Source organism: Phascolarctos cinereus, unplaced genomic scaffold (genome assembly GCF_003287225.1).
Source record: "Phascolarctos cinereus isolate Bilbo 61053 unplaced genomic scaffold, phaCin_HiC Scaffold_8;HRSCAF=390, whole genome shotgun sequence".
Lineage (NCBI taxonomy): Eukaryota > Metazoa > Chordata > Mammalia > Diprotodontia > Phascolarctidae > Phascolarctos > Phascolarctos cinereus.
In genome coordinates, this window is record NW_027556291.1 from 49,690,758 (window position 1) to 49,700,900 (window position 10,143).

Consider the following 10,143-nt stretch of genomic DNA (forward strand, 5'->3'; position numbering starts at 1 on the left):
CAAATTATCTAAAGGACAACCACCAAAAAATTCATTTGTTGTATGTTCAAATCTGAAGCTTTGTAGTATTTTGGGTGTGGCTTCATTTCACTTATATACAAATATAACTACAGTAAACTTTGCAGTTCTATTACTCTTAGTTTATATCTCTTCATGTAAGTCTTTCCCTATTTCCTTGTGTTCTTATTTATGGTTTTTACAGTGCTATAATATTCTAGTATATTAACATACCGTAATTTATTCACCTATCTTTCAACTGTTGTACACACAAGTGATTTATTTTTCCTACTACAAATACAGTAGCTGTGGATATTTTTGTACAGATAGGTCTTATCTTTACAGTAAAGTCCTAGCAATGGCTTTGCTGGGTAATAGGGAATGAGCTTTTTTTTTTTTAACTCCTTCTTGAAAGCAGTGTGACAACATACAGTAAGTTTGCATTATTCCACAATTCCAGCAATAATACAATAAAGAATGCTTTCTTCTTTGGAGTCCTGCCACCTTTGAACTGATGGTTTTTTGTTGTTGTTGTTGTTATTGGTTTATTTTTTTTAATTAAATGCAGTGTGCCGTTTGCAATTGAGGAAATACTTAATCAACTCCCAAGTATTAGGCATTATGCTAAGTACTCTGGATACAAGGATGAAAAAATGAAAGTCTCTGACCTTCAGGAACTTGCATTCTTCTGGTAGAATACAAAATAGGCTTGTCTCTGTGTGTGTGTGTGTGTGTGTGTGTGTGTGTGTGTGTGTGTGTAAATAAGGTAATGAAAGAGGGCATCAAGGGAGACCAAAGTGTTATAGAAAAAATTGAGGAAGGAGAAAGCACTGATAACTGGGGATATTGGGCAAAACACAAGTGGCACCTGAGCTGAGCCATGAAGGAAGATAAAAATGGCAAAAGGCAGAGATGTAGTTTTTGTCCCCTTGATTTGTGATTTTATTGGTGTAAGTAGCTTTCCAGTAAGGAAAACCCCTCTATCAATACAGATCTGAATCTGTTCTGAGAATTACCTAGTATTGCCCAAGGTTGGTGGGTCAGTGTGTGAGAGAGGTAGGGCATGAACCCAGGTCATCCTGACTCTGAGGCTAGGTCTCCAACCATTATACCACGCTGCCTCTCCAAATAAACGTGCAAATGCACACGTGTATGATATGGAATGTTGAGCATCTGGAAGACCTAGTATTCTACAACAGCTAGGAAATCTAATCTTAAGATTGTCTTCATTTACATTTCATTGAAGATTAGAGAGTTTGAAATCCTTTAGTGTGCTTAATAATAATTTCTATTTCCTCTTTCAAAAATGAGTTGTGTGTGTCCTTTGGCAATTTCTCCACTGGGGCGTGGATATTGCTTACATAGATATGTATCTTTAATTATAGATTCTGGATACTAGTCCTTTATCTGAACAGTAGGCTAGAAGTTCTATTGGAGTTTCTCATGGTGGCATGGAGGTGATCCAAGCTTCTTAAAGGCTGTCAAAGCTGAGTACAAGACCTGGCAGATATTCTATTAAGCAGAAAAGATTTTCTGTAAGGTCCCGGTGAGAGATGAAGCTTGCTGCCTGAATACCAGCATGGATATTCCTGCAGAAGCTCCTCACTGGCAGCTAATACTTTAGCTGATGAATTCTTTGAACATGGTAACACATGAAAAAAGAAATGTACAAAATTCCCACTAGGTTTTGGAAAACATGAGGAACAGAGTCATCCATAGTATAAAAAAGGAGAAACTGAGAAGAAATCAACAAGTAGTACTCTATATGCTTAGAAAACTTTTATGAGAGTAGTCTTCATATATATTGGAGTTACTTTGATGAAATATGAAAAGGGAACAGTAAGACTTATAGATATGATGTGCTATAAAAATCATCTTCACGTTTAGCTGAAAGGTGTAGAGATATCTCACTGTGTGTATTGTTGATTACAAAAAAACCTTTGCCTTAGTCTGGGAGAGCAAAATTCATTCTTTAAGGCTCTTCTCTAACAAGATATCCAAATATTTGTGTATAACATATCTAAACATAATATATAAATTATATATAAGCTATATGATGTATACATACATACCCATATATTTATTTAAGATCATACAGAATTCCTTGCTGAATGCAGCCATAGAAATGACTTCATTAAATAATCCTGTGATCATCAAGTTCAAGAAAGGCCTAAAAGGTGCTGAGCAGATAGCTTATCAGAAACGTCTGCCACTGTCGTGGAGGGTTCTCTGGACAGAATCGAGTTGGAAATGGATGATGAAGTTGTCCAATTGCTTTTATTTGCAGATGAGATGGCACACCAAGCCCCAGATATTACACGTATGCCTTCTCCCTGAGATCAGTGGCCACTTGAAAGAGATCAGCCTAAAAATCCACTTGGGAATTACCAAGTGTGACAAGACACCATCCCACTGAGTTATTCCATCAGTACACATATCTTGGACAGACACTGCTGATTCAGTAGGAGGAAGAATGGACTCAAGTGCATTTGGGAAAATGCCCTGTTTTCAGCAATTTCAAATTGACATAAAGCTCACCTTTTCACCCTAGTATTTTCTCCATGATTCTATGTAGCTGAAAGTTACAGTCAAACAGATTTTTAACTTGTGTTAAGACAAAGTTGCAGCTGATGGCATGGTGGCCGTGGAGAGATGCAAAATGAGTGTCAGGTTATCATATATTGCTGTTGTCAACCTCATACTCAAAATTGGTCATGAAAGATACCATCAGAGTAGCATATGATCAGAAATGGATGTGGGACAGTCAGGTAGTGAGTGAAAAATAACATGGACAGCCTGCTACCCACAAATTATTCAAAGACAAATAGAATTGGGTAAACACATTGGGTATATTCTCTGTGGACAAGGATCAGCTAGAAGTCACATGATGACATGGATTCACCTTCACCAGAGGAGGCAATACTCATATCCCTGAGATTGAATTTGCCTTCAATTTAGTGAACAGGTGTTTATAAGGCACCTACTGTGTGCCACACGTTATGCCAAATGCTAAAGATACTAAGGATGAAAACAAAAACAGTCCTTGCTTTCACGTAATTTCCATTTTAACAGGTGACATAACATGTACCCAGATGAATCAGATACCTTCCCTTTCCCTTATCCAAACCTGCTTATAGCTGTCCTTATAACAATGGGCTCCTGAGGAACAGACAGCAGGGTACTATTCCACTCCCCTGCTCCAGCCCCTACTACCCCTTTTTACCAGGCAGTGGATACCTTTTTCTGTCTGGATGCTAATGCCATACCAGTGGAAGGTAACCCAGAGCCCTGCTCCATTCAGAACTTTAGAACCAGTACTATCTTCCCAACAGTCACTGCTCAGGGACATGACTGTCCACAACTCTTAAATTATCAGGAAGTCATCAACTACAATTCTTCCAATAAAGTAGTAGACCACTAGATCTAGGGCAGCTAGGTGGCATGGTGGCTAGAGCACCAGGCCTGGAGTCAGGAAGACCTGAGTTCAAATCTGGCCTCAGACACTTATATCTGAGTAACCCTGGGCAAGGCACTTTACCCTGTTTGCCTCAGTTTCCTTATCTGCAAAATGAACTGGGGAAGAAAATGGCAAACCACTCCAGTATCTTTGCCAAGAAAACCCCAAATGAGGTCACCAAGAGTCAGATATGACTGAAAAACAGAAAAACCTTACCATCTTGCCTGCCTTTGCTCCCTAAGATCCACGTTGCTACCCAAATGGTGGTTGTTATCTTTGGCTCAAAGACTGTACTTCTTAATCTTTTTGTGTTTTCATAGATGCCTTTGGCAGGCTGGGGAAGCCAATAGACATCTCACAGTAATGATTTTAAATGTATAGAACAAAATACATAGGATTACATGGACTCTGGTTTGAAAACCCTTATTCTAGGGAGTAATGCTATAGCTCATGAACCATAAACCTGAGGTATTCTCTGCCACACATCCTAGCGAAATGATATTGAGACACATAGGTGGCAAAGGCAACTTACAGCTCCTGGTATGGTCAGGCATGGAAGTCCTTTCTCTCTTCCTAGAATGCTCACTGATCTTCCCTTGAGTTCCAATGATCTACTCCTCTCCTTAGCCATCTTTCTTCTCTGCTGACAGGGATCCTGTTCTTAGGAGCTGCTTCTGCTCTCTAGAGACTGTCCTCTGTATCCATTTCAGGTATAAATTTCTACTACCTCAATTATCCCTGGAGCTTTCTTTAACACATGAACTCTTAAACTGCAAGATAGGCTTTCTCTCTCTCAATTGCTAAACACCATGGCTAGTGGGAGGGGCAGGGAGTAGGGTAAAAATAATCTCCCCCCACCCCACCCCACTTAAGAGGTCTTCTCCAAAAAATGCTGCCAAGCCTAGACTTCTTAAAATTTAGCTGGTGTCTCTTTACCACTATCTCCATTTTCTTTGCTTGTCCATTGATGTTGCTTTTGTTAACAATTTTAGAGAAAGGAGGCCACGTATTATAAAGAGACAGGGCATAGAGACATCTTTCTCATTAGTTTACAGTCTTGTTAACAACTCAGGAGTATATTCTGGGCCTTTTTGGCTGGGAGTTGGTTGAAAATCAACTCCTTTCTACTTATACAAGTAGATAAATTTTATATATATACACATATATATATATATATATGTGTACACACACACATATATATATGTATATATATATGTATCTGTATACACACATACACACACACATACATACTGAACAAAATCTGGCCCTTGAGATAACTTTGGAGTACGAATGGTACAATAGCAGATAAACAGAATTGCATAAAAATTTTATATATATATATATACATATATATATATATATATGTTTATAAAATATACATATATATGTATGCATATATATTTAATATAAGGCAGTTGGCTGGGAAAAAGAAGAGTCCTAGCAGCTGGATGGATCAGGGAAGGCTTCATATAGAATGTGGTGCCAAAGCTAAGTCTTGAGGTATTTGCACTCATGGCTCTCTTTTGTCAATACAAAAGCACAGAAATAAAAGATTGACCATCAATGTGTGCAGAACAGTGGGTAGGCCATTATGGATAGATAGCAAAATATGTAGAGGGAACTAATTTGTGAGAAGACAAGAAAGCTAGGAAGGGGCTAAGTTGTTAAGAACTTTTAATGCCAAAATAGAAGTTTGTATTTGATGCTCAAAGTAATAGGAAGCCACTGAAATGTATTTAGTAGTGCCAAAGGGAAAGGAAGTGACATGTGCAGAGCTGTGTTTTATGAAAAATGCTTTGTTGCGTATGTGGAGGATGGCTCATGCCAAAAGTAATTAGGGGTAGAAACAGGATTGTGCCTATATGAATGGTGAGGAGGTAGAATATGTGAGATGCTATAGAGATAGAAATGAAAGGATTTGGTACATTGGAAAGGGAATGAGAGTGAGGAGATAGTGATGACACCAAGGTCGTGAATGATGAAGCCCCCAATAGAAATTGGGAAATTGGAAGAAGAAGTTGGGTTGTGAGGGGAAAGATAATGAGTTCTCTTCTGTACATATATTTGAGAAGTCTGTGGGAAATCCATTTCAAAACATCCAACAGATGACATGGGATTGGATCTCAGGAGAGTGACTAGAGCTAAATGCAGAGATCTTGGAAGTCATCTACATAGAATGGTAAGGAAATCCATGGCAGCTTATGAGATCACCAAAGGAGAAAAAAAGAGTTCGCAAGACAGATTCTTGGAGCTGAAAGGAGCGCCAGACTCAGAGATGGGACAGGAATGATGAATGTACCCTGTCCCCTAGCCTTCATTTTTTATGTATTTTCAGTGTCATGCTCTCTGAACTTCTAAAGGATGAGGGTCAGAAATTGAATTGGAGTTGTAGGGACCTCCTGCTGGCCAGGGTTAATACTTTACTCTTCTAAAGCCAGGTGAGGTAGAAAGACAGGACAGCAGATGGCTTTCATGCCTGGGCCTGGGAGGACCTGTGTGGACTTAGTTTTTATTAAGGGATCTATTGTAAGAAAATAATTGAAGCTTTAAGAAAAACCATATTTGCTAACTGATACTTCTGTGGGCTATCATGTAAGGATTCTATTTGGGCACTTCAAATTGTATCACTGAGGTTCGTTGGGATTCCCTGTGTATTTAAAACAATGGGACATAGAATTGAATTACTTTGTGTTGTTTGAGAAGAACTAAGAGTTGCTTCTTTTGGCTCAACACATTTCAGTTTGTCATGCCAGTCCTTTGAGGTGTAAAAAATCAAATGGAGGCACTTAAATAATTTAATTTATAAGCTTGCTTACAGCTCTGTGGTTTATCAAACCAGATGTCGGTGGTCTCAGTTTCTTTCAGCTCAGCTGCTGCCAGAATAGGAATTAAAGTCAGTTCTGTGCGCCAAGGATTTGGGCATTAAAAATACACTCTTCAGTATGAATACGGTAACCCATGATTTCACTGGTTTGGAGAGCTCCTGGGTGGGGAAACTCCCTTCACCAATGTAGGTTGGCACCTTTTCTGTAACTTAAGTCTGAGAATTGACTCCAAGCAGCTTTACCATCTAGCTTGTGAGAGAAGACAATTATTCAAGGAAGAGCAAGGACAGCATAAGATAGTACGTGATCACAGGCATGCCTAGAACAGCATGCCAGCACACTCTTTAGGGACACCATACCACTGTGCCTCTTTATACTCAGGGGAACTAGGCTATACTTAGTTTATAAAGCATATATTTATATAATAAAATATTCGCTTTCCTCAAGACTAGAAATGCTAGGAGTCCAGAAAGGAAGAGAACAGTGTGAACTGGGTGAGTTGAAACCAACTAGAGTAGTGCAAGGTAAGATAACTTACCTCCCGTCACCCAGTGGCAGAAGTGGAGCTTCCTGGCTTGGAGGCCAATATTCTATCAATCCAGCTCTGCCCCTTCTTGGATCAATATACCTAATATTAATGCAGGGGATGTTGTACTTTGACCACTACCCAATTTTGAAGATTCATTAAAACCCATTATGAAGCCCCTTTCTCTAGAGCAGTGGTTCTCAAACTTACTAATCTGAGGATACCTTTACACTCTTAAAAATTATTGAAAACCCTCCCCCTAAGAGGCTTTTCTTAATGTGGCTTATGTCTGTCTTTATTTACCATAGCAGAAATTAAAATATCTTAATATTATTAAGATAATTGTTTTGATGTCTCAGGGACTCACCATGGTCTCTGGACCACACTTTGAGATCTGCTGCTCTAGAGTAAAGGTTCTTAACCTTTGTTGGGTCCTGGACCCCGTTGGCAGTGTATGATGAAGCCTTCTCAGAATCATATTTTTTTTTTTTTTGCAATTGGGGTTAAATGACTTAAGTGACTTGACAGCTAATGTCAAGTGTTTGGTCTTAGGCCAGATTTGAACTCAGGTCCTCCTGACTTCAGGGCCGGTGCTCTGTCCACTACGCCACCTATCTGGCCCTCAGAGTCATTTTTTTAAAAACATAAAGTCAAATACATAGTGGTACAGAGGAAACCATCTATATTGAAGTCCATTTATCAAAACAGTTAAAAACAAAAATTCATGAACCCAAGATTCTAGAGCAAAGATTCATTTAGCTGCTGGAGAGTCTAAAATATGAGTGCTGTTATACTGGTTCTCATAAAACTGGATTTTAAAAAGGGTTTTTTACATCTAGTTTAAAAAGATGCATTCAAACCCTCCTTTTCAAACACAGGTGAGAAAAATGAAGCTAGAGGAAGGTTTGTAGGCCCAGTCAGGGAGGTAACTTGAGACAACATAAGGAGTATGGGGCTAAGTCAGGAGATCTGGGTTTTCGGATCCCTATATGCTATTTGCTAGCTGTGTGACTGTAATGAGGTTACTTCCCCTCTGTGGACTGCCCTTTGATTTCTAAAGTCCCTTCCAGTTCTAACATTCTGGTGATTCCTATTTGTTTTCTATACTCTGAGAACTATTCTCCCTGTTTGCATTTGGCTACAGTGTCGTTATGAGACTGAGATTACCATAGATGGCCAGAAGTCATTCACTTCTCTGGCTCTTCCTCTTACTTAAAATCCCCCACTTCCCTGTCTCTAGATCAAAATCCATCCCACCCCTCAAGACACAAATCAGGCCTCATATCCTCCAGAAAATCTTTTCAACTCCCCCAGTTCACACTGTTCTCTTCCTTTCTAGACTCCTAGCATTTCTAGTCTTAAGGAAAGTGGATATTTTATTATATAAATATATGCTTTACAAACTAATTATAGCCTAGTTCCCCTGAGTATAAAGAGGCACAATGGTATGGTGTCCCTAAAGAGTGTGCTGGCAAGCTGTTCTAGGTATGCCTATGATCATGTACTCTTATACTGTTCTTGGCCTTCCTTGAATAATTGTCTTCTCTCACAAGCTAGATGGTAAAGGGGCTTGGAGTCAACTCTCACATCTTGAGACTCTTGTCTCTCACACAGAACTAAACCTACTACTAGACACAAATAGAGAGTTCTCAGTACACATGCCATGAGGGTTTGGTGCATGTCCAGATCATCTAAGATGGAGTCAACACCTACAGGTACTAGGAACTTGCTCCTTGGAGACAGGAGAACTGGCCATGTTTGGGCATTGTATGTTAGCCTGCCATGTGATAAGAAGCCACCTTTTTCCCATATCTAAGTAGCTGGTACTGTTTGTGTCTTTAAAATTTCATTACTGAGCACAGTGTGTCTCTTTTCTACATTTGTGTCTCTTAGTGAAGGATGCCACACAGTAAGGTGGAGAAAGGCCTAAGGGGGATACCTCCCCTCCTACCTTAGGCTATGTCCTTGAGAAATGGGCTTGGGGTTTTGATCCTATTTCATTTTTAGTTGTGTGTGTAGGGATTGGAGTCCTTGACCCAGGAACTCAAGCCATGGCAATCTTGGAGTCCAGGATTCCAGCTTGCCGTATCTGATTGATTAATTGCTACAAATTCCACACTTGCAGACCCTGAATTTTGAAGGGCATTAAAACTGAAAAAGGGAGCCCTTCTCCACAGGATGTCTGCTTGGTACTTCCTACAGGATGAAAGGAAGTTTTTATTACGGGCCCAAAATTTAAACTAAGAACATTGAAAGGAGATAGTCTGTGATGGCTCCTTCTATGAGTAGACCATTTCATAATTCAGGGAGCTGGTCTGTGGAAAATAGGATTATCCCTCTGTTCACCTTTCTTCCACATCCCATGTAAGATTCCTTAATGTGCAATTATTTTTGAAGTTCGTGGAATGCGAATATCATTATCCCACAAATTTATGAACTTTGAAACTATTGTTTTAATTAGCTGCTTTGCTGTTCCTCTGAATTTTTTTTCTAAATAAATCACATGATCTTCAAAAAGGAATAATTTTGTCTTCTTTTTTTTCAGTGTTCATGATTTTAATTTCTTTCTAGTCCCTTATTGCTACTTATGGCATTTCCAGAATTATCTCTAATGATAGTGGGAAGTTGAGGCAGCCTTGCTTTAATTTCATCATGTATTCATTTTGGGAATACCTCTAGTCTTTCTTCATGTTAACTTTTGGTTTTATTAAAAATGACCCTTCTGTTGCTATGTTTCTTAGAGTTGTCAGGATAAATAAGTGCTGTATATTCCTTATGTTAAGAAATTATTTTTATTCCCTCAATCTTTTTCCTGTTTTTTTTTCTGGATTTTCTCCTTTTATTTCATGTTTGGTGCAATTGTTATTGTTTTGAGTTGGTAAAGGAGATCTTGGTTTAGATGCAACCTTTCACTTGGCCATATTTCCTAGAAGTCACTTCCTCACTCATTAGGTTGCTTGAAATTTAATGTTTATTGGAAGTAAACTGAAAATATGGGATATAATGACCATTAGATAACTCTCAGTAAATAACTTTTTGGATTGACAGATTCTGGAAGAGAAATCTAGATAATAGCTAGCTAATGATACAGTATTATAGGTAAGAAGAGTTTCTTGGGTTATTTTGTATGTAGATAGAGCCTAGTGTTAGAAAATATTGGAAATTTTGACCAAAATCAATATTAAAATTCTTCTCAAAGTACAGGTAAAACATAACTTAGAAGTGAATGAAAGGAAGAGATCTCTGAATTATGAGAATGGCTGCCCTACCAATTCCTTGATCAGTCCTTTGTCATATTTGTGAATTATTTTTTTTTTCATCCTGAATAGGTACAGTCT